Source organism: Eumetopias jubatus, unplaced genomic scaffold, assembly GCF_037043125.1.
Source record: "Eumetopias jubatus isolate StellerSeaLion01/CBP00866 unplaced genomic scaffold, mEumJub1_p1.0 scaffold_7, whole genome shotgun sequence".
Lineage (NCBI taxonomy): Eukaryota > Metazoa > Chordata > Mammalia > Carnivora > Otariidae > Eumetopias > Eumetopias jubatus.
In genome coordinates, this window is record NW_028274813.1 from 81378094 (window position 1) to 81404083 (window position 25990).

Here is a 25990-nt window from a genome sequence, read left to right on the forward strand (position 1 = left end):
GTGCCAGCAGATTCAGTGTCTGATGAGAGCCCACCTGCTTCCTGGTTCATGGACAGCCATCTTTTCACAGTCCTCACATGGTCAAAGGGATGAGAAAATTCTCTTGGGCCTCCGTTATATGGGCACTAATCCCATTCATGAGGGCTCTGCCCTTGTGATCTAATCACCTCCCAAATGCCCTCACATTGGGGATTAGGTCTCAACATATGGATTTTGGGGGGATATAAACATTCAGCCCACAGAAGATATGGAGAGAAAGATGGTCCTGAGGGGATAAATATGAAACCCTAGTCCAAGTAGGTAGCCTTTTCTTCAATCCCTTGAGTTGACAAGAACTGTGAAGAGTCTGAGGTTTTTATTACTTGCAAGCTAAAAATTTGGCCGGCTAGTTTAATGGAGGCCAAGTAGAAGACATGAAACTCTTGGTTCAGAGACAAAGGATTTTTACTACTCACAGCCTTAATAGTAGCCGGATTGTCATGTGAGCATTTCCTTGTGCCTATCCCTCAAGTCCCAGTCCTCACATAGAGTAATGTAAAGAGGACCCACTGACCCCTATACACACTGTGAGTTGCATTACAAAAGAAACCTGAGCTTAGGGAACTCAGATCTTTTATAATGGGCAGTAATCCTGCTTTCCCTTTGTTCCAGAGTGAGACACTAGCTGTTCACTATATACAAATATTCCTGAAGAGGTCCCCCATAAAGTCAACCATTATTTCTGCTTACAAGACATGCAGACACCTGAGAGAACTATGAGAATTATCTCCAACCAGAGCTACCTGTGTACCTTTTTCAGTTCCATGAGTTAATACATTTCCCTTAAGCTAGCTACACTGTGTTTATGTCACTTCAATCAAGAATCCTAACTAACATACAATTTGGCAATAGGGGGTCCCTATTTTGGGTGGTCCCCCTCATTCTATTATGAAATCCGAATAATTTAATTTTATTGTAGAAGATTTTGTAAGTATAAAAGTATAAGAAAATCAATCCCTTTTAAATTGTGTGTGGGAGATTAGCTGGATTAAATTTGGGATCTGTTTTCATTTTGTAGCAGCTGACTAGACTCCTTTTATTTCTTTTTTTTTCATGAAGTGACAAAACAAAGCACATATTTTGGGTTATACAAAATATTTTAAAAGGTATCAACTGTTCTCAGTTAACTGAGGATCTTTGTAGACAGAAAATTATTAAACTGGTAATGGTTTCAGCTAGGATCCTCTGCCCTCAACTTCTAATTGACCTTACTTCTTTTTTATGAGTTCCTACTCATAAGACCTTGCTCCAGGTTAAGTGCTAACTAATACCATTAATATATCATCTGTATAATGATTTAAGACAAAGACCCTGCTAGAGAAAGTACTTATATTGTAATATGAGATTCTATAAGAATGTAAAGCCTTTAGGAAGGAATCAAAAGAAGCACTAATGGTAGAACTTAAGGCATCATAAGAGATGTCAGGTAGCTGGTTAAGGATTAGGAAAAACTGATAACCAGCATCCAAAACATACCATTTCAGGTGCTGGTTTTAAGGCCACCAGAAATGGCTTACCACCTAGGGGAAAGAGGTCCTACTACTTCTGTTCCTGGTGACTAGACTATGGACTCTTCAAGTCTCTTTAACACAGTGTCTGACACATAGAAAATACTTAATAAGCACAGTTTAATGAGTGGAAATAGGCCTCTACAGGCAAACATACCGGAATAAAGTGGTGGTCAACTCATCAAGAGCATGTGCTCACTCATCCAACTTCTTAGGAAGTTGAACAAATCCACATGGGCAACAACTCACAAATAATCAAAATAATCATGCTTGATCTGATGTTTATGCAAGTTACCATCTAAGGGAAAACTTTGGCTAAATAATTTACTTAAGGGAGATTTCCTCATTCCCAATAGGATTTCTTAGTAACAAACAAAAGTCCTTTTCCCTTCATTTGTGTGAAAATGTACGCATATTGTATTTGTAGGAGGGGGAGAAGATGGGGGCTGTGGAGAGGACATCCAACCACCTCTGTGGCTTATCCCCTCTAAAGGCAGCTGTTTTCTCCATCAGCGGCTGGTGGCAGACTTCTCCATATCCATTTGCCATGGAAGGGCGAGCAGCTGGAATGTCAAACCCAGATTTAGTCTGAGAAAATAAACTCCCATCCAAGGACAGATGTGAGGTTTCTAGTCCTTAACTGCCCTGGAAACATTTCACCCTGTGTTTGCCTTGTGTTTAGAAATGTGGAAGAATGTATATGTCAAATTTTGCTTGTTGTGGGCATCCCCCCACTTCCTCACAAAGTCTAGCAGGTCAAAAAGAGCAAGCTATGTGTAAATTCAGGGTTATTCTATAAAGTAGGGGGTAATTCATAAAAAGAGTGATTTTACTTATCCTGTGGATAAGAGTCAGGTTTCTCATTGTTGGAAAAGGAAATCACAATTACAAAAGGGGGTGAGGATGGAATGAGCCCTGTGGTATTGCATTGAAACTGGGGGTATCAGTATGAACTCATAATTTTACATATAGAAATAGATACACATATATTTACAGATATAAATGTATATATAACTTTTTCTAGCTATGTCTGTTGAGAGATCCTAACAGGAAAAGAAATTAAGAATACACACACACATACACACACACCTCTAATTCTCATATTTTGGTTTCTAAATATCATTCTTCACTGAAAGAAACAGAGTCCTTGAAGAAATGTTTGATTCCAGGCTTGTGGCATGGAAAGTGCAACATGGGCCTGGAACATTGTATTATGTTTAAAAAAAGAACAAGTGTTCAAAGAATGCTGGAGAAATGTCAGGAGGACCTAGGATCCAGGTTGCAGGGGCTCCCACTGGCCAAACATGAGACAACTGGAGAGTTGTCATATAATAATAAGAGAGTGAGAGACCAAGAGCAGAGAAGGGAGAGAGAAAAAAATTAAAGCAAATGTGGCAAAATTTTAACATTTGGGAAATTTGCCTGAAGGGTATATTGAATTATTGGTATTATTTTTGAAATTCTTCTATAAACCTATAATTATTTCAAAAGAAAAAGTTAAAAGTAAATACATGCAAAAACAGTTGTAGGGAGAGAGAAATAAAACAAGATCAGCAAAAATACTGAAAATTATTGAAGTTTAATATTAGTTACTGGGAAGTCATTGTACTATTTTCTCTAGTGGTATATGTGACTGAATCCTTTCTATAACAAAAAGTGGAAAAAAAATAAAAGAACACCTATGTGATTTTAGTTTAAGAATACACCTCCTATTTCTAGCCTCAGAGCATCATGAAATCCAGGTCCTTGTGCATGACCCATGGCAGTAACATCAGCCTGCTTTCTCTTCTCTGTCTTGAGTCTTCCTATCCACTGTAGTCCACCCTACTCACTACCAATCAGAGGAGTTGTTTTTCTGAAATATATCTTTTAATATTTTATCCATGCTCTAGCTCACAAATCTTTTACTCACTTCCTATGCCAAGAGAAAACACTGAGCTTTCATTTCTAAGGTCTCAAGGTCCTTTATAATTAGGTCTTGACCTACTTTCACAACCTCATCTTCCAATTGCTGACATGAATAGTCTTCATTAAACACTGTTTTCCTTGTTCTGTCCCAAGGGCTTTTTGGATATCTTTACCTCTGTGTTTGGCAGGTCCGAAAACATGCCCATAATCCTCTTTCTTTGTTTTGTTTTAAATCTTTACTATTCTTTAGGATGTCTGATAGGGATGACAGGGTTAGGGGTTGTTTCAAAAGGATGGGTTATGACCATTCCCTGTGAGAACTAGCTGTTTCTTTGGTGGGATTCTACCCTGGGATTGGGCTCTTTAAGGCTACTGGAGTTCCAGGTAAGGAGTGGGCTAGGTTTGCTGAAAGTTGTTCTTATTTTCTCATCACCAATTTTTTAAGAATCTAAGTCATGTCTTGTTCTATAGTGAGTCTGCAGGGAGGTTTCACTAACTCCAAAACACCCTATCTACTCTTCCCCTATTGCCTTCATCTTCACTCAACATTTGTCTGGTACTCCCAACTCTCTTCCAAGACTCTTAGACATATTATTTCATTGGTTAGATTGGACATAGTTAGCTTGTAAATTTGGGGAGGGCACTCTCTGTCTTCCCCCTATCTGACATTCTGTGATACATTTTTTCTACCTTTCACAATGATCTAAATGAGAGAAGTTTATGATTGACACAAAAACAACTATGACAGTGATTTTCATACATCTCAGAGCAAATTCTTGTACAAACAGGTGTCCAAATACTTACTGATGATCTGCAGAAACCGTATCATTTATACATAAATGTTCCAATCACATTGCCCTACTTCAAGAAAATGTGGAGCCGTGAAAGCAATTAAATAAAGGGACACAGAAAAAAACCCTAAATGGAGGCTCACTTATTCATCTCTCTTCACATTTTTGACAACTTCTAAATGCTTGAACATCATGCTCAGGGTCTCAACACTTTCTTTCTATGCTAATTCCAAGTACTTTTATATTTCAATTATGATCAAACCACTTTCAAAGGATGTGGATTCTATAACTAGGTTTTACTTTTTTATTATTTTATTTTTATTTTTATTTTATTCTTTTTTACCACGGAAGAGCACAAACACAGCCCCCCACTACCATAAATTATGCAGTCAAGTTTCCCACATTTGGGCAAATCGCAGGGGTCAGCACATCCGCAGTGAAATGGACAAGCCTCACCCTGGGAAAACCACCTGCTTGATTATGGTGTCTCCCCTGCCAGGTAAGTATTATAACTAGGTTTTAATAACCCTAACCTCCTTCACCTCTCACTCCATTATACATTTTGTAGGTAAGCTTACCCAACTGCCAACTGGCCAATCCCTTTACAAACTTAGCCTATCACCCCTGGTGCTGTCATCCTTCAACAGCTTCCTGGAAGTCTTTTAAACTCCAACAATCATTTGTTTGGGATCCTTAGGGAGCACTTATCTCATCATAAGAATAGGTGTCCTTTCTTGGTCCGCTTTGGCCTCTGATGCTACATCATCTTAGAAGGCCCTAGTAATAATAACCAGCACTCATATATGCTTACCACGTGCATGACGCTATTCTAAATGCTTTATCTGAATTAATGCATTGAAGTCCATTTTAATTTTTCAGTCTTTCCTCTGACTAGCCTCTGAGATAAACCTCCTCAGAAATATTTCAGGCAGTCCCACAACACTCATCTGCCAGAAATTTTAGCACAAGCTAGAATTGGAAATATAAATGAGCCAAGTCCGTGGTTTGGTAAGGCAGCCGTTGGCGATTAAAAAAAGAAAAAAAATTAAAGAAATGCTATTTCTATTATAAAAACAATATTTTCTAAAGTTCCAAAGAGAAAAACAATTATGACACTCCCAACATATTTTGGTGGTTGGAAAGTAGAAAATGGCTTTTAAAAAATTGGCAAAATACATCTTGCAACCATATTACCAGTGGCTTTAAATGGAAAGAATGACAGGCCAACCTGGGTACAAGGCTAGCATTTCATCTCAAAACCTTTTTCAGTTCTGTGGTCTCAAAACAGCTCCAGAAGAAGCATCCCCAGAACATGGTTCTAATACTAAATAAATACTACTCATTTTACAGTTTCAGATTTAGGGCCCAGGAAACATAGGATTAAGCAATGGCAGAAGTCTTGCCTGCTGGGAGCTCTAGCTAGAGCATGTCAGTCCATAGTTCCTAGTGCCCACCACTAAAAGATGTGATTGACAGTATCCAGAGGCATCTTTGAACTGCTTTCTTGTGGCCTTTCCAGTTTTTTATGTTTCTCAATCAGTGAGACCTTTGGCTTCATTTTCTCCCTTGACTTCTAAGACCCCACATCGTCCTGGATCTTCCTCCTTTCTAACAGCTTCCAGCCTGTATCTACTTGCTCCACTACTTCCATATCCCTAAGAGCTGGGTTTGAGGACTCTATTTTGTTAACATACATACAAGTTCCAGGCAAGTATGGAAACCTTCATTCATAACTTCTACTATTCCTGCTACACAGATTACTTTCAAATCATCATTCCAACCACAGATTCTCTCATGAACTTTAGTCCTAAATGTCTAACAGAAGTTAGACCTCTTCTCTTGGATTTTATGCCACCATTCTAAATCATGATCAACAGTGGGTGCCATTTCTTTTGTCATGAACCGAGAATTATGCTAAGCACTTTATTTCTCCTCTCATTACTCATTTCTCCTCACATTAATGGATGTTATGGCTACAAATTCATACTTACTTTTGAGAAGGTTACACAGAAAAAATATGAATGTTTCCTTCAAACTGATTTACTTTTCCCACACATTACTTTCTTTTTAAAAGATTTTATTTATTTATTTGACAGAGAGAGACACAGCGAGAGAGGGAACACAAGCAGGGGGAGCGGGAGAGGGAGAAACAGGCTTCCTGCTGAGCAGGGAGCCCGATGTGGGGCTCGATCCCAGGACGCTGGGATCATCACCTGAGCTGAAGGCAGACGCTTAACGAATGAGCCACCCAGGCGCCCCCTCCCACACATTACTTTCGACATTAAAAATTCTTTATACACTTTCATCGGTCATAGAAACCCAAAATGAATATTAACTCATTTGCCTCTTGTCAGTAGTATGAATTCTCTGAGCCCTGGTGACATTCCAGCTGTTGATGTCCCTCAGAGAGGGTGGGTTGTGAAAGATGTCAAATGTAAAGAAGTTTCTCCCCCAGAAGTATGGAAGCACAGGAAGCGGCATGTGGGAAACTGGATCTTTCTAGAGGTAGGGGCTATGGTACTAAGGCAAAATGAGAAAATTTTTACATTTCTGGGTTCTCCAAAAATCATTAGGATGGCGTGGTCCTGGCTGGGAGTGCTTATCTCCTTGAAGGTGTTAGCAGAGCCTGAATCCTCTCCAGGTGTCTACTAATCATGACATAAAATTCTGTCCTATTACTTAGGGGACTTACTCACTCTGGCAAGCTGTCTGCTTCCTTCAGGTGGCCAGTTGTGTCTGTTGCAGGCTCCTCCACAGAGGCAGGGAGCTGGTCTCAACTGCTAGTTCCTGCTATCTCTCACCTAGACACAAGTACCCAGGCAAACCCCTCCCCAGCTCCATTCAATATGCTGTGTTTCTTCCTTTTCCCTTCCACCCAACAAGGCACTCTCAGCCTTGTTTATCAAAACTGTTTCCTGACCAGTCTTCTTATCCTCAGCCTCCTCTCTGTTCTAAATCATTTCATGTGCCAGAGACAGATTAATCTCCTTCCTTCATTCCAGTTCACATCCCCAAAGTCTTTGGAGGTTCCCCAGTAAGATAAAGCACAAATTCTTAGTCTGGCTCTAACCCTATCTCTTTATATTTTAAAATCCTTATTATCCCACCTTTATTTCAGCCACACCAGTGAACTCATTGCTCCTAGATATGCATACCTTCTTCAGGTGCTATTTATGAAAACATCTATTTTGTCCTGCCATACTGAATTCTGTTAAGTGGGTGATGCCCTTGGACTTCACACCCCATGGAATGAAGATGAAACTCAGTTATTCTACAAGCCTTTAGGACAACCATCTTTGCACAATCATATTGGGCCTCCTGACTCTGCTCTAGGAAGAGATGAAAGCTATTTAAATTGCTCTGCACACTTCCTCTTTGCTGTTGTAACTGGTCTGTCCTAAGGTCAAACTTACATAATCTATAGCATCAAATTCCCAAAGCTGTACACATCACAAGTAAGGAAACCATCATTTTCTTCAGACTTGACATTCTGCCACCAGGACTCAGAGATGGTTAAACAGTTGGTGACCTTTATTCAGGTGTTAAAAGTTCTCATTTGCACTTGTGTTTTTAGACAGTTTCTAGGTCCTTTTGATGTAGACCCAGTGGCCCTGGATATGCTTCTAGCCATGGGCTATTTCTATTCTCTGTGCCTGCTTCCAGAGCTGCTAGGCACATAGAAACAGAGTCAGCCTCATTCCAAATCCTGGCTGTTCAACACAGTCCTCATCACTGCTATTGTTTTCCCTAAATGGCCTTCCATCCAAATATGTTTCCAGAAGCAGTTATTCTCCTTAAATTGCAAAGTAGATACAGGGACAAAATGAGAACACATTCTGTAAACTTTTTTACGTTAAGCTTCTCCCTTCTGTGGCTCATGATGAATTCTAAGACCAAGATTTGATAGGTATTTAGAGAAAAATCATGCACTATTATTTTTATTCATAGAAAATAAACATCCCAGGCTGGTCTGGAATTATAAAGGCCTTTGTCTGAAGCTCTGCTACATTTAAGGTAAGGGAATCAATAGCCACACCCCTAGGACCAATTTGCTTTCACCTCCAGTCCCACAAAATGTCTCTCAGCATCTCCCAAGAGCACTGTATAGACATTAGGAATTGTAGGCAAGGCTGTGATTTCATCAGATATCTGAACTGAAAGAAATAATAAAATTTACCTTACTATGTATGATATTATTCATCTGTATACTTTAATTATTATGACTAATATTTCAGAGATGGGAAACTGAGGCTCAGAATACCAAATCTGAGTACTTACTCTGTTCGTGGAAATGGACATTTACATTCATTCTCTCCTTTGAGCCTAATTAGCCTAAGATGATCAGAGATGGGGAAACTAAGAGATTAAGTAAAATTTCCCTGTGGTAACAGCTTTAGTAAGTGATAGAGCACAGATTTGAGTCTGTTTTCTTTTTTAGCAGCTCCTTGAAAGCCCTTGGCCCAAGAATGACTGACTGGACTATGAAAGCCCAGCTGCACTGTCTCAAGTTAAGACAAACTCTGTGGTGTAACACCCTCTGAGCACGCTCTGGGATCTGGTGAATGCTGGGACTCTGCCTGAGCTCACAGCCTTGCTTGGTTGCTCCCCTGCAGTGCTAAAAAGTGGCAGGGCTGGGACTCCCACACTGGTCTTCTCCCTTCTAGTCCAGGGTTCTCTCCACCAAAGAAGGCAGACACATCGGTTCTTTCAAACTTCAAAACATATCTAAAGAGTGACTGACACAAATACAAATGTGTGAGGCACTTTTCAAGTCTCTCTTGACACCTTTCTGGTCTCCTAATCTCAAAATGTTTGTTTGGTTAAGCTGCCAAATCCCAGTTACACAGTGGCACGTTATAAGCTGTTTATTCTATCACAAATTCATGCCTCATTTACTAAACTCCTATATATCATTGACATTATTTGGGGAATACTAGAAAGACAGGTTTTTGCTTGATGTTGCTCTTTGCACATAATGAGGTGATTTTGTTTTGTTTTGTTTTCCCTCAGAACATCCTTACTTGAATCAGGCAGCAGGTAGTAGAGGTGTGAGCCCTGGAGGAGAGAAAGCCCTACCTAATCTCTGCAGCAAAACTGCAAGGAAGCTAAGAATTGTTTTCAGCTACTCTAGATGTTTCTTTTATCAGTTACCATTCCACTTCTCACACTCTCCAAGTCAGATGTGCTGCGAATTCCTCTCCAAATCAATACACAACTATGAATGACTGGTGGCAGTTTTATGTGTACTCCTAAAAGTCAAGCACTCCAGAGTCAGGGAGGTTTGGGTTCAAATCCTTGATCCACTATTTACTAACTGATTGTCTTCGAGACCCAATTCCCTCCTTTCTAGTTGAGAGACAGTGCTCACCTGACAGAGGGGTGAGAATTAAATGCTTAGCAAATATAAATTCTAATGAGCTTAGGTCCTGGCACAAAGCAGGGTTTCAAATGTTGGTTCCATCTACCCCATTCCCCATTTTCCCCTGTCCCAGAAACATCTGCATAGTAATTATAATCTTAAGCAGCAGAAGGAAAGCTCAGATGGTTGAGTTTCAGCAGCCACTTACTAGTCAAGGAAGATGTGGGAGTCCTCACAGTCACACGGCATAGATGTTTGTTTCCTTCACAGGTGAGACCAGTCAGGGTGTGACTGTTAGTGCTGAACCAAGTGGCTTGTGCCTTACTCCTCATGAGTGGGTTGGTTTATGCTCATCTGAGGCTCTCTGAAGAAAGAAAACCAGGCCAACCTTTCTCCTCAGGTCTCCTTAGCAACAGAAGGATCACGTAAGACCCCAAAGCCTCAGACAACCAAAAGAAGGTCATCTTTAGGCATACTTCTTGGTATATGTGTTCTCTGGATGACCACATAAAAAATGTGAAGGCCTCTCTCCCAGGCAAAGATTATGAGCAGAAACAGAAGGAGGCAATCAGAACCCACAGTGAGTCACAGGGCACTTAACTTGTTTCTGCTTTTGATTTTATGAACTGGGGGAAAAGGGAGTTTTACTCTTTTCATCTGTTCCATTACAATAACTGTTCTGTTAACACACTCTTAAAGGTTCCACTTTAAGTCTGGGGCACTTCCTTAATGATGAGGATCCAGATACAATATGCTTGGTTTTCGAAAATAAACCCAGAACAGGATTAGTAATTCCACTAATCCTAAAGAGGTGATGCTTTGGTAAATGACATGGAGAGGGAAGCAGATGTCACCACCAGAGCTAGTTTCTTATACTTTGAATCTTACAAACCATAAGGAAACTATATGGGGTGAGGAGGGGGCGAACTGAAAATAAATTCAAGTCAACGTTCAGAATCAACCAACAAGGAGAACAGAAGCAACCTCAATAAACTGCAGTGCTGAGTTAGTTGGACTTGGGACTTACTTGTTAGCTATAATTTTTCAAAACAGACATCCTAACTCAGTTGTCTGTTTACAAATGTTCTTTGAGGTGACATAGGTGAGAGGGTGAGAGAGAAAACTTTGGAGACACAAGTGACCTTGAATTACTTAAATAATTTCTCCTTCCCATAAGAAAAAGATGACAAAGAGAAATAGTGTTTCCTCTCCCAACTGTAGGTAAATTGGATCTCATTCCTTACAGGTAGCCCCAATCTAGAAGAACAATCCAATGAAAGTACACAAACATTTTCAAAATGTTCACTGGTGGGTCTGATACAGGTCTGTCTTGTGGATTGATCTCACCAATCTGGTCATACACAACTTTATGTTCTTTATAGTGACTGTCAAAGAAATACGGGATCAGTGAGGATTATCCTCTTGGAAGGAAAGTGAGTCTCAGACCAGAGTCTGCCATGCATATGGATATTCGTTATGTAGATGTTTATTAACAAATAAGGAGAAATGGTCATAAGACCACTCTGGAGGCCTTCTTATCCTAAAACAAGAAGGAGTTCTGACTCTTATGTATAAAAGCTTCACTTGAAGTAGACACACCAAATGACTCAGAGTCATTATTAGGCAACCAAGAATCCTAATCTAGAAGCTACAATCAGGCTATGGAAGGGCAGGCCTTGGTACCCTTGGAGGGGTCTGTAGGCCTCCCCAGATTATTAGGCTTTTTACAGGCCAGGCTTGGGAGGCTTTCTCAAATGTTTTAGCCAATCCACATAGCTTTCATCTCACCAGTGAGAAGCCCAGTCTAACATTCATCATTTCATCAAAGAGATAATAACCACTATGTTAAATAAATCTGCCATGCCAATAAGAAATCAGCAAAACTTATAAAAAGGGAAAAATGTGTAGAGTATACCAGAAAGCTAGGAAGTATACATAAAGAGTTTAACCTCACTCATACTCATAGACAGGCGCATTAAAATAAGGTGCTATTTTGATCTATTAAATTGGCAAATAACATTGTGTGTATTTTGGTATGAGAAACTGAACTTACTAATATACAGCAATTGTTATACACTTTATGAAGCTTATCAATGTGTATCAAAGTATTGTATATATTTTTGGCAAAATAATTCCATTTCCAGGAATTTATCCTCACAAAATATATATCAAAACCTAGCTGATAGGATATTTGCTGTGGTTTTATTTATAATACTGAAACTAAAACTGAACTGAATTTCTAGTAAGAGGTGATGGTCAAATAAATTATGATAGAGTTTTACATTTAAATTAACTACAGACATCAAGAATCATTTAAAAGTCAGAAAGACCTTTGTAAACTTGACACTCAAGACAATAAAAGAAAAAATCATGTAGTCGATTAACTACATAAAATTGACTACATAAAAAATGTAAATATATGGTACATAAAATAATAAAATAAACACTTTATTCAATAGATATAAGTATATATGGTCACATTAATGGCAATATTAATGATGATATAGATATACAGCATAGCAAAGAAATACTAAAAACATATATGGAGACACACCATGCCTTCCTGAAGGGTTCAGTCTCTGGACTTTCTTCAGCTCATTTTTTTTTTAAAGATTTTATTTATTTATTGACAGAGAAAGAGGCAGCGAGAGAGGGAACACAAGCAGGGCGATTGGGAGAGGGAGAAGCAGGCTTCCCGTGGAGCAGGGAGCCCCGATATGGGGCTTGATCCCAGGACTCTGGGATCATGACCCAAGGCGAAGGCAGACACCTAATGACTGAGCCACCCAGGGGCCACTTCACCTTGCTTTTTCAAGCTAAATTCTGTTCTACAGGAAAAAATGAATTTAAAAAGTCATTGGAAAATACATAAATAAAATTTTTAAAAATTTTCTTACCACAAAAAAGAAATGGTAATTATGTGACAGGATGGAATTCATAATGCTATGGCAATAATCATTTTGCAATCTATAAATTATCAAATTGACATATTGTACACTTTAAACTTGCAAAATAGTGTATGTCAATTGTATCTCAATAAAGCTGAAAAAAAAAAGAAGTCATCATTGGATATGCTGTCATAAACCCATAGGAAAAGTCAAAATGTTTTTATCATCCAGGTTTCTGTATGTCATTCATTACATGACCCAAATGAGTGAGAAATCCCCAACTCCCAATCACATTAGAGGTTTATTTTGGTGAGTTCCTTATGGTAAAATGATCAAGGAAATCTAATTAAAATTGGGATTTTTCTGAAAAGAACTTACCCTAGAGTCTGAATGGGAGAGCAAAGCCATTTTTAATGAAAATTGCAAAACATGAAGATTAAAGCAAATTAAAATCAATCAAAGAAAAAATTTGTTAGAGAAAGCCAAATTCATAGTCAAGAAATCAGGCTGAGTCTAGAGAGAGATTTGAGCTTTTATACCTTAGCCCTGGTATTTACTAAATGCCTGATTGTGAACATATCATCTCTAAACTCCACTATGCTCCACCATTGATTTTGCTATTCTGGGCAAATTAATTTCTCCAAGCCTCAGTTCCTCAATTACAAAATGGGAGAAATAATTACTTATTTCATAGGGTTGTTATGAGTTTATAAAATGTTTGGAAGAATACTTGGGATGGAGTAACCAGTCAATAAATATTGTTTTGTATTACTATTAGCATTGTTATTTTTCTTATTACTAAATACTTCATATTTTTGTTGACTTGAGCCCCACATTGTACTTTCAAGTATGGACTTCAAAACCATTTTTTAAACCTGTTTATTATTTTTATTCTTTTAAAAAAACCCTTACTCATTTAAGGAAAAGACCAAGAAGGACATGATGTTGCTTAGAGTATTCAAGCATTGGAACCGTGTCTCCAGTTTTGTATCTAAAGCCAGGCTCTTAGCCAAGTTTTTCCAAGAGGGAATATACAGAGCAGAGAAAAGAACTGGGCTCTATTTACATGATACTAAAATAAGAGGCTAGTTCACCCATTTCATCAAACAACTGCTCCACTCAGAGAGAAACTACACATCCCACTCAGAGAGCTGGTTGTCCAGTCATAACTCATCTGAAGTTTATGAATGATTTTGAGGTTGACCATTTTATCTCATAATAAAACCAAATGAGATCTTCACCCTCAGATTAGTGAAGACATTCCAGATGTAAAGGCCAAAAGGAAGGGCTGTTCCAATGATGCTTCACCCTGAAGCAATCTTTCATTTCCCACAGCCCACCCATTGTGATATTATTGATTTTTGTTTTCGTTAGATCCAGCCCTTTTCTCAAAGAAGGCATGGGAACTTTCTCTGTCACTATTTCTGGATGTGGCTTTTGGTTATTTGGAGGAGAGGAGAAAAGAAATGGAGAATGAATGGCACAGGGTCAGGAGAGTATGGCTCTGATGCAACTTCGTGGGTTTCCCCTGAGGAAAGCTACCCTCTTTGCAATCTACAGATAACCAATCAGATTCTTTACGAAATGACTAATGAAACTCTGGTGAGAAAAAAACCAACCTGTGCATTGGTCATTATAAATATTTCAATGCATTCCTTATATTCTAGGGTTCAGATAAAGGATTAATTATCAGTCCTATCATAACAAATGAATTTTTTATAACAAATGATTTTTTAAAAACATGTTTTTTTAAATGAAAAATTTCAACCATACAGAAAATTATAGAGGATAGTGTAATGGATATCCATATACCCACCACTTAGATTTAATATAACGTTTTCCCTCTGCTTCTATTTTTCAAATTTTGAAGTAGTTCAAACATACCAAGAAATATAGGATAAATATTAACAAATAGATTTGCAAATAAAATACGTAAAGGGTTTGGAACAAAGCCTGGACCACAGAAAAACACTAAGTGCTATTCCCCACACCAAACTCTAACATTTTAACATTTTGCCGTAACTGTCTCAGATTTTTTTAAGAAATCAAAATACCAAGACACCTGAGGCCCCCTGTTTATCCCTCTTCAATACCGTCCCCTTCTCTCTCTCACTCCCTCTCATGACCCTCCCTCACTTCCTTGCTTCCTCATTCCCCCTCACTCTCAGTCCTTGCATAGAAAACCACTGCCCTGAATTTTGTGTTGATTATTCCAATTTTTATACTTTTGTATCAGATCATCTGGGTTATTGTATTCCCAAGCACTCTTTAATGTTGTTTTTATTATGTGTGTATATTATATAATTTACTTTTTCACTCAATATATTTTTGAGATTTATTTGTATTGATGTACAACTCTGGTTCATTTGTTTTAACTGCTGTATAGCATTCACTGCATAAGTATTTATTATCCAATTTTTGGTGATCATTGAGATTGTTCCTAGTTTTTTTATTATAAGTATTTTGCAATAACTCCTTACATATATATGCAAGGATTTATTTAAGGCAGTGGCTTAATACACACATGTACCCATGCACATACACACAGTTATATGTATACTGAAATCAAAACTTTACAAAACAACCTTCTATTGTTTTACTATTTTTATTATTTACCATTTATTGCATTTTATTCTATTCCATTCCATTCTTGTCCATTCCTGTCCAATCTACCCTATTCTAAAAAAAAAAAGCAAATGTGGGCTATGATTCACTATGTTGATTTTGTATTTTACTAATGAGTCTAAACTCATAGTTTGAATGATACCACTTTAGGTTGTATACTTGAAGATGGAATTCCTCAGTCATCTAGTACATGATATTTACTAGTTACTAGTACTGGCCCCCCCCCAAAAAAAACCCACTATTGATCAAGCAAAGCTTTTTCTTAGGCCTACTGTAGTAAGGAAAAATACTACCATAGCACAGTCTTAATAATACTTCAAGATAGGGAAATTAGAAGATGGTATTTATACAGTTTTAGGACCTGAGCTGGGTGAGTTTAGGGTATATCTTGCATGGCATGGAACTAGTTTGGATTGGGCAGTTTATAACAAAGGAGCTTTGGACTGATAGATTCCAAGAAGCAAGTCTCCTGAAGCAAGTCTTGATGGGCAAGCTGTTAGTCTGAGCTATTAGCCTATAGTCTTATCTTCCAGAAGAAAATATTTCTCTGAAGCAAGCAGCTAAGTATTACTTAGCAAACAGCAAAGTAGGCCTGATCTCAGACTTGCCTAACATAGGGACAGAAAAGTATGTTTGGTGCCATTGTTGTTTAACACCAGAACAGAGAATTATGTTGGATTTGGTTCTCGCTATACAATACCAAATATTCTTCAAGGTGGTTGTGTCAATTTACACTCCTCCCACCATAATTATATGAGAGCCCATCATTCTACATCCTCACCAAGATTTGGTATTATCTGATTTTTGCTTAATTTTGCCAATGTGATAAATATGAAGTATCTCATTGTCATTTTATTCTAAATTTCCTTGATCATTAGCAAGATTTAACATCTTTCTATGTGACCAGTAGCCATTTGGATTTCTTCTTTGTGAACAGCCTGTTCATATCCTTTGTCAATTTTTCTATTGTTTGTGTAACTTTTTCTTATTGTGTTGTTCCTATATATATTCTGAATAATATTTTGATGAGCTTAATCAACAAGCATTTCAAATATCTTCTCCAAGTTTGTGCTTTGTATTTATCCTAATATTTGACGTCTTTTTTTAAGCAGTTTTAAAATTAAATGTAGGAAAATTAATAATTTTTTTAAAAGATTTTATTTCTTTATTTGACAGAGAGAGAGAGCACAAGCAGGCAGAGGGAGCCCAACGCAGGGCTTGATCCCAGGACCCTGGGATCATGACCTGAGCAGAAGGCAGATGCTTAACCGACTGAGGCACCCAGGCATCCCAGAAAATGAATAATTTTTATGTTTTGTACCTTCTGGTTTATTCTCCAAAAATTCTTGCTTAGTTAAAAAAAATTTTGCTTATTTAAAAATATTCATAGCTTCATTTCATATTTGTATCTGTAAACTGTCTTGAATTAATTTTTCTGTATTGTAAGAGAACATTTTATTCAAATATCATCATAATGATACTTCTTATTTAAAAAATCCCCAAATCAGTGGACTGTAATAGAAAGCAATTATTTACATATCATGAATCTTTGAGTTCATTATAGTTTGGCTAATCTCAGCTGGGTTCAGCTGGGTTTGGTTCCAAGTTGTGAATTCAGGTCAAGTTTGCTTCACACACATGTTACATAATTCTGGAACCAGTAGGCTACCCAGGGCAATGGCAAAAGTGAAAGGGATCAAGCGCAACCTAGCTAGAATATTTCAAGTCCCTAATCATGTGACATCTATTAATATTCTAATGGCCATAACAAGGCACATGCCAAGCTCAGAATCCTTGAGATGGGAAAATGTACTCTGCCTCTAGATGGAGGAACTGCAAAGTCTCATGACAGTGGGTGTGGATGCATGGAGGGGTCAAACATTAGGAACAATAATGAAATCTACCACAGGCCACCCTCTTGGTTATAATTATTACATTTCTACCACACACAAAGTTCACTCAATCCTTCCCTATCACACCCAGAAAAACTCATCCAATAAAGGCACTGAGTTATAAATCCAGGACCTTATTATCTGTGTCACATTTGGATGCAACTCCAGTACTAAACAGACAAGTTATCTGTCTCCCACTCACTCAACATACAATGATGAAACATGTACCAGATAACTGCACCAAACTCTTCCATTCAAAAGAAGAAATGAGAAGAGACACACATCAGTCAATGGCCCCTAGCAAGTGTGCATCCCACTGAGCAAATGTTGCCAGGTCCATTTTCCTTGTGGCTAAGAAATATAAGTTGATCAACATATCCAGTTTCAAATCCTAGGGATGGCTCCCTAGTCCATTTTTCCCTATGGTGACTGGTTCAGCCCTCTCCTGTGTCCTTTTTCCACTATCTTCCTCAATCACTTCTGCAGAGGACACTGGAGAATATTTCTGCCTTGGCTACTAGTCAGATTTATCAGCCTGCTTCCTGGCTGTAGAAAATTGGAGTCCATGCTTTTTTTTTTTTTTCATCTAAATTAATCTCAGTCTCTCTCTGTTTTTTTAGAGAGAGAGAGAGAGAGCTCACACGCAAGGGGAGGAGGTCCAGAGGAAGAAGGAGAGAGAGAGAATCCCAAGCAGGCTCCACACACTGAGCATGGAGCCTAACACAGGGCTCAATCTCACGACCCTGAGATCATGACTTGAGCCAAAATCAAGAGTTGGATGCCTCACCAACTGAGCCACCAAGGTGCCCCAATCTCAGTCTCTTTTATTCTCAGGCTGATGACATTTTTGCCAAAACAACTCATAAAATTTTGTGGTTTTCTATGTGTTTTATTTTAGGTACTCTCATGTGCTAAAAGCTATCTCCATAATTCTTTTTGAGACTTTCCCTATTTTCTTTAGACTTAAAATTACAGAGAGTTTGGGCATATCAGTCTTCTTTGGGACTGTATACTTCATCTGTCTGGAAAGACTTTTGTCTGGTAGAGAAGAATTTTGTCAGAAGTCTTAACAAAAAATCTAACAGCCAAAATTTTAATATGGCCTTTACCCTGAGACTATGTCTTTCATTCTTTAAAAAACATAGTCTATTGTTAATTAAAATTACTCGTATATTTTATCAGTTTTTGCCCTATCTTCGTATCATGTGGTTTCTCTGGCTTAATAGTACTTTTAGTGAGGGCTAAGGGCAGTAAACTCTTGACTTTGTACAAATGAAAACGTTTTTGGTTTGATGTCATTATTTTGCCTTTGCTATTAAGTGACAATTCATTTGGATATACAATTATAGATTCCAAGTTTTTTTCCTTCTGTATTTTGAAGCTATCATCCTATTGTATTTTGACCTCTATTGTTGCCAATAAGAAATCTGTTTAAGTGTGAAAGTTTTACTTTATAAGTGATCTGCCTTTTCCTCTCTGGTAACTTTTTTTTTAATTTAATTTAATTTTATTTTATTATGTTATGTTAGTCACCATACAGTACATCATTAGTTTTTGATGTAGTGTTCCATGATTCATTGTTTTCGTATAACACCCAGTGCTCCATGCAATACATGCCCTCCTTAATACCCATCACCGGGCTAACCCATGCCCCCACTCCTCTCCCTCTAAAACCCTCAGTTTGTTTCTCGGAGTCCATAGTCTCTCATGGTACTTTTAAGGGTTTCTCTATACCCTTCATATTCTGCAGTTTCATAAGAATGAAACTTGATGTGGATTAATTTTATCCATCTTGATACTCAGAATGTATTTTCAATCTAAAGAGAGATTCATATTTCTTTTTAATTCTGGAAAAATACAGCTATTACCTCTTCAGACATTACTTCCCTTCTTCTGTTTATTTTATTATTCTCATTTGAAAGATCTACTAGATGCATGCTGGAGCCTCTTCATCTATCCTCCTCAGTTCTTTACTGTTCATTCACATTTTCATCTTTTTCTTTCCTCAGCTTCATGCTAAATGATGTCCTCTGTACTAGCTTATTCTATGTCTATGGTTTGCAGTTTAACCAGTTTATTGAGTGTTTGAAAAATCAACGACTATACTTTTTCATCCCAAGATTTCTATAATTAGAAATTCTTCCCACATTCATTTCTTCTTATTTAATTTCTCTTTTTGAATCATAAACTTTTGCTGATTTTAAAAGGGAATACTTCTTTCACTTACTACCAGAGTATGCTATATAATTATCTTAAAGTCATTGTCAAACTGTTACATAAAATTAATTTCGACCAAAGTGAATTAATGTTCTGATGGTTGATTTTTTTGGTTATTTTTCTTAACTTTGGAGTTCTTAATATGTTTTAGAATTTTGCTGTTAGTATAATTTTATTTCTTTATTTTTTAATTAAGTCCAATTAACTGACTTTTAGTACACCATTAGTTTTTGATGTAGTATTCAATGATTCATTAGTTGCATATAACACCCAGTGCTCATCAGATCACATGCCCTTCTTAATGCCCATCACCCAGTTACCACATCTCCCCATCCCCCCTCCCTTTTGCAACCCTCAATTTGTTTCCCAGAGTCCAGAGTCTCTCATGATTTGTCTCCCTCTCTGATTTCTTCCCATTCGGGTTTCCCTCCCTTCCCCTGTGCTCCTCTGTGCTATTCCTTATGTTCCACATATTAGTGAAACCATATGATAATTGTCTTTCTCTGCTTGACTTATTTCACTTAGCATAATGCCCTCCAGTTCCATCCATGTCAATGCAAATGGTAGGTATTCATCCTTCTGATGGCTGAGTAATATTCCATTGTATATATGAACCACATCTTCTTTATCCATTCATCTGTTGAAGGACATCTCAGCTCCTTCCACAGTTTGACTATTATGGACATTGTTGCTATGAACATTGGGGTACATGTTTCTTCTTTTCACTATGTCTGTATCTTTGGGTTAAATACCCAGTAGTGCAATTGCTGGGTTGCAAGGTAGCTCTATTTTTAACTTTTTGAAGAACCTCCATAGTGTTTTCCAGAGTGGCTGTACCAGCTTGCATTCTCACCAACAGTGTAAGAGTGTTTCCCTTTCTCCACATCCTCGCCAACATTTGTTGTTCCCTGTCTTGTTAATTTTTGTGATTCTAATTGGTGTAAGGTGGTATCTCATTGTGGTTTTGATTTGCACTTTCCTGATGGCAAGGTATGTGGAGTTTTTTTTCATGTGTCTGTTAGCCATTTGTATGTCTTCTTTGGAGAAGTGTCTGTTCATGTCTTCTGCCCATTTCTTGACTGGACTGTTTGTTTTTTGGCATGTTTTTTGAGAAGTTCTTTGCAGATCTTGGATATCAGCCCTTTATCTGTTATGTCATTTGCATATATCTTCTCCCATTCCGTAGGTTGCCTTTTAGTTTTGTTGACTGTTTCCTTTGCCATGCAGAAGCTTTTTATCTTGATGAAGTCCCAATAACTCATTTTTGCTTTTGTTTCCCTTAACTTTAGAGATGTGTCTTGGAATAAGTTACTGTGGCCAAGGTCGAAGAGGTTACTGCCTGTGTTCTTCTCTAGGATTTTGATGGATTCCTGTCTCACAGTTAGGTCTTTCATCCATTTTGAGTTTATCTTTGAGTATGGTATAACAGCATGGTCTAGTTCCATTCTTCTGCATGTGGTTGTCTAGTTTTCCCAGCACCATTGACCAACTTGGGTCTACAGCTTTTACCAGGAAGAGACTGTCTTTTTTCCATTGGATGTTCTTTCCTGCTTTGTTGAAGTTAGTTGACCATATAGTTCTCGGCTCTCTGTTCTGTTCCATTGATATATGCGTCTGTTTTTGTGCCAGCACCATGCTGTCTTGATGATCACAGCTTTGTAATAGAGCTTTAAGTCAGGCATTTTGATGTCCCCAGATTTGGTTTTCTTTTTCAACATTCCCCTGGCAATTTGGGGTCTTTTCTGGTTCCATACAAATTTTAGGATTGTTTGTTCCAGCTCTGTGAAAAATGTCAATGGTATTTTGATAGGGATTGCTCTGAATGTGTAGATTGCTTTGGATAGCATAGACATTTTAACAATGTTTATTCTTCCAATCCATGAGCATGGAATGCTTTTCCATCTCTTTGTGTCTTCCTCAATTTCTTTCATAAGTGTTCTGTAGTTTCTAGAGTACAGATCCTTTACCTCTTTGCTTAGGTTTATTCTTAGGTATCTTATGGTTTTTGGTGCAATTGTAAATGGGATTGATTTCTTAATTTCTCTTTCTTCAGACGTATTGCTAGTGTATAGAAATGCAACTGATTTCTGTGCACTGATTTTGTATCCTGCCATGTTGCTGAATTGCTGTATGAGTTCTAGCAATTTTGGGGTGGGGTCTTTTGGGTTTCCCACATAAAATATCATGTCATCTGCAGAGACAGAGAGTTTGACTTCTTCTTTGCCAATCTGAATGCCTTTTATTTTTTTGTTGTTGTTGTTGTCTGATTGCTGAGGCCAGAACTTCTAGTCCTAGTTGTTAGTGTAATTTTAAATAGAAATTTTTGTATATGTCTTTTTACTTTCTATCTTCTGGCTAAACTCCAGAGTGAAATACAGAGAGTAAGTTATTACTGAGGATATCACTACCCTTCTTTAGAAATTTTGCAACTGCCCCCACTTATCCATGGGGCTTGCCATAATGACATTTGGTGGCATTATGAGGGAATCTCCATTGTGTGGAATGTAAAGATGTCTTATCCAGTGACTAATCACACTAAGCAATGGGCACTGTGTTTCAGTGTGTGCACTGTTAGACTCTGTCCATATCTTCCAGCAATGATGGACTATATCCTGCTAAAAGCTGCAGACCCAAGTTGGTCAAATATTTCTTCTACCTTCTTTTATAAGTACAGTGTGGTTTTAAGCAGCTTATAGCTCAGTGCTCCCCTGTCCTACATGATAATTTTAGTCCTCTGTACCCTGCAGGAGACTAATTCCTACTATCACTATTTGCTTCTAGACTCAGAGCCTAGCACATCTGTGGCTTCCAGCCTTACTCACAGCTTTATGTATCAGCTCTGTTCCTGGTCCACAGAGATGCCTTTCTTGTTTCTAAAGCCACCTGTATTGTTTTGGTTTGCTACTTTACACACCATTGCTGTGTGCTTGGACTGGAGGGCTATGTTTTGAATCCACTGAAAAAAATTGACCAGAGGTTCATAACATTTGGTTTTTATAGAAAAATTCTAGCATTTATATTTTTTATTCAAATGCCTTCCTTAATGGCTACAAGCTACCTAACTTGTCTGAATATTGTTTGGGGGAATTTTTTAAAAGGGAAAAGGTAAACAAAAACACATAGCAAATAAGTAGAGCAGTAAGTTCATAGGTGAGTACAAGCGATCTGGTAACTTGTGAATTTAATATTTATCCCAAGGACATTGAGTTCTATTCACAGGTATATTCCAGGAGGCCCTATTATCTCTGGAGCCTGCCAATTGGAGCATTAGCATGATAAATGTGATAATATAATATTTACTGCTTTTCCTTAATTGTATGTCTTTGGACATACACTGGAACACTGTATGGGAAGATCACTGTTTATTCCTCAAGCATATAGGTAGAATGACTTAACTTTGTTCCACATCCTTTCTAAGAATTCTTTAATGAGGTTGCACACCCTTCCACTCTGTTTCCAATGTTCTATTCTCATTTGCAAGGAAAGTGTGTATGTCAAGGGCCGAGTCTGGGCTAGACAAGGACTCTCTCTGAATATCTTGTTCCCCGGGCTAATTTTTAGGCCCTGAGATGAACTAGATATCTTTTCCTCAAATCATTGTTAGATAAGGAGAAAAAAACATTGTACAAAAGTAGGCCAATCACCTGAATTTAATGTATGCATCAACTTTTGTCTACTTTAAGGATCTCCACCCCATAAATGTTCTCTTCTAATTCTTTCTTCCCTTTCCACTTTTGTCCTCCCTCCTTCTTTTCTAGACTTGGATCACTTGACTGTCTACTAATTGCAGAGAAAAACCATTACCTCTCCCCTGAACTATTGCAAAATCCCTATAAGTAGTCTGTCCACTTAAACTTTTAAACAATTCATTTCCTCAAGAGAAACTAAAATGATTTTCTTAAAAATAGTTTTAAAAGCAAAGTGATAGATAAAAAAATTTAAAAATAAACAGTACCAAAAGATACACAATTAAAGCCAATATTTTCCACCTTCACTTCTTGTCTCCCTCAGTACCACTCTATAAGAATAATTTCTATTTTTAGAGCTTATATTGGTCATCTCAGTGATTCTAAATATAGTGCTTTGTAAGAATATAAAATCATCAATTAAGCATTATCATTCTGCCAGTGACCTTTTAAAAAAGATTTATTTATTTATTTGAGAGAGAGAGTGAGCAGGGGCGAGGGGGTAGGAGCAGAGGGAGAGGAAGAAGGAGAGAAGACTCCCGGCTAAGCGCAGAGCCGGATGCTGGGCTCAATCCCATGACCCCAAAATCATGACCTGAGCTGAAATCAACAGCCAGATGTCCAAATGACTGAGCCATCCAGGCACCCCTCAAACAGTATTCTTAAATCCTCACTTCTGTATCCACTCACCATAGGCCAAGACTACCCAGTAGAACTTCCTGATAGTAGAAATGTTCATATATCTTCTACTAATATGGTAGTCAACTACTCACAGTGAGTACTTGAAATTTGGCAAGTGCAACTGAGGAGAAACAGAATTTTAAATTATATTTGATTTTAATTAATTTAAAATTAAATAGTCACATGTGCTATGGTGAGCGCTGTGAATTGTGTAAGGCTGTTGAATCACAGACCTGTACCTCTGAAACAAATAATACATTATATATTTTTTAAAAAAAAGAAGAAGATAGTAGGAAGGGTAAAATGAAGGGGGGAAATAGGAGGGGGAGACGAACCATGAGAGACTATGGACTCTCAGAAACAAACTGAGGGTTCTAAAGGGGAGGGGGTGGGGGGATGTGTTAGCCTGGTGATGGATATTAAAGAGGGCACATACTGCATGGAGCACTGGGGTGTTATATGCAAACAATGAATCATGGAATTCTACATCAAAAACTAATGATGTAATGTATGGTGAGTAACATAACATAATAAAAAAACCAATGATGTATGGTGATTAACATAACATAATAAAATTAAAAAAAATCAAATTAAAACAGCCACATGTGGCTAGTGGTAACTGTACTGGATAGAGCAACTATAGGTAGATAATATCTTTCAATTAGCTACAGGTTTTCTGGGCAAGGATATTAGCTCCCTTCATTTCTTTTCACCTCTTCTCATCCTTCCCTCTCACAACTTCAGTTATCTGTGGTTATATTTATATTGCCCAGATTTGTAATGTCGGCATGTTATTTGTAAATACAATTAAACCTTCTATGATATGTCTAAGGTTAATCCTAATGCTGAAAATCTGTAAACTATATTTATATTGCTGTGATTCAGCTCCCTTCATAGATCTCTTCATGATTTTAATGTTTTTGTTGATTAATTTATTGTCTCTTTTAAGTCTGATGAAGGGTAGAATCTTGCCCACCTTGCTCAGTATTATAATCCCAGAGCCTAATACAGTGATTAATAGAGAGCCTAATAGTCTCATAAATGTTGAATGGATGATCATGTTTCATTTGCTTTTCAGACATTTTGGTGTCATCTCACAGAAAGGAAGCTTAGTAATGCTCCTTGAAGGAATAAGTGTTGATAAACAATATTTTCCTTATCATTTCAGGCAACTATTATTACTCCATAAAATGTTTTATTTTTTTCTTCTTCATACTTAATCTATAATAGTGTTTGCAAACCTTTTTTGATGTGAAAATTCCTCTGCTAGTAATATATAATCTAAGAGAATAAATGAAAATGATTGGAAAATCATTTTGTTATTTTTATATGGTGCATGATGATGTGATTTTAAGTAAGTGTACTTCATTTTTATCAGTAGACCATTAATTATTATACCATAAAACTCATTTTAATAACTGCTTATGACAGACATAATATATAAGGATATATAAGGATTGTGTATATATCACAACATCAGTACAAAAATTTTCTTTTCAGGAATGGGTGAGATGGTGAGGATGATGATTCTTTATATGTATAACATTTAAAGATTAATTTTCACTTAAGTGATGCATATTCTTTAAGTCAGTTTTGTAAAATAAAATGTCATTTGATAGTATATGTTTTATTTTTTTAATTTTTAAAAAGATTTATTTATTTATTTTAGAGAGAGTGTGTGTGTGCACACATGGAATGAAGGGCAGAGGGAGAGGGAGAGAGAGAATCTTCAAGCAGACTCCCTGCTGAGTGCCGAGCCCAGTGCGTGGCTTGATCCTAGGACCCTGAGATCATGACCTGAGTTGCAATCAAGAGCCAGACACTTAACTGACTAAACTACCCAGGCACTGCTTTATAGCATATGTTTTAAAAAATAACATATAATGGTATATTTCAATTTGGGCTGAAGGTATATTTAAATGTAAGTTGAAATTTAACAATATATTAAAGTTTCAAAAACTTCATGTGGAAAATGCTTTCATGTTTTCTATTTTAATTATTTGCATTTTACATTTTGAACATCAATTGGTTTGTGTGTATGTGTGTTTGTGTGTACATACAACATACATGTAAGTCTTTCAAATGTTAAGAGAAGTTTCAGGATGGAATTTATAGGTAATCTTTTGCAGCTAATGGATTTTAGGAATGGATAATGTTCACTGCCAATAAATGAGAAGCAATTTTTTAAAATAATTGCTACATAATTCTTTTCTATTTAGCACTTGATTTTGAAATTCCAGATGTCCTACATAGGAATCCTTGATTTGAAAAATGAAACTACAAACCTGGTTTAAGCAGTGTATGGGGGCAGAATTTCATAATTACTATTCTTTCAACTTATATTATTCATTAACTATTTTGAATATCAGAATTCTATCTGCTTTCCTATCTTTAAC

The 25990-nt window shown here is 37.3% G+C and overlaps 1 long non-coding RNA gene and 1 other non-coding gene across 3 annotated transcripts in view; both read right to left on the bottom strand.

Moving 5' to 3' along the window:
• The window catches only part of LOC148163932 (uncharacterized), a 152918-nt gene that overhangs the window by 77751 nt on the left and 49177 nt on the right, over nt 1-25990 (bottom strand). The window lies entirely within an intron of this gene.
• LOC114221476 (U1 spliceosomal RNA) lies at nt 4590-4753 on the bottom strand. The gene has a single exon (XR_003611738.1). It is a non-coding gene; the product is annotated as a U1 spliceosomal RNA (small nuclear RNA).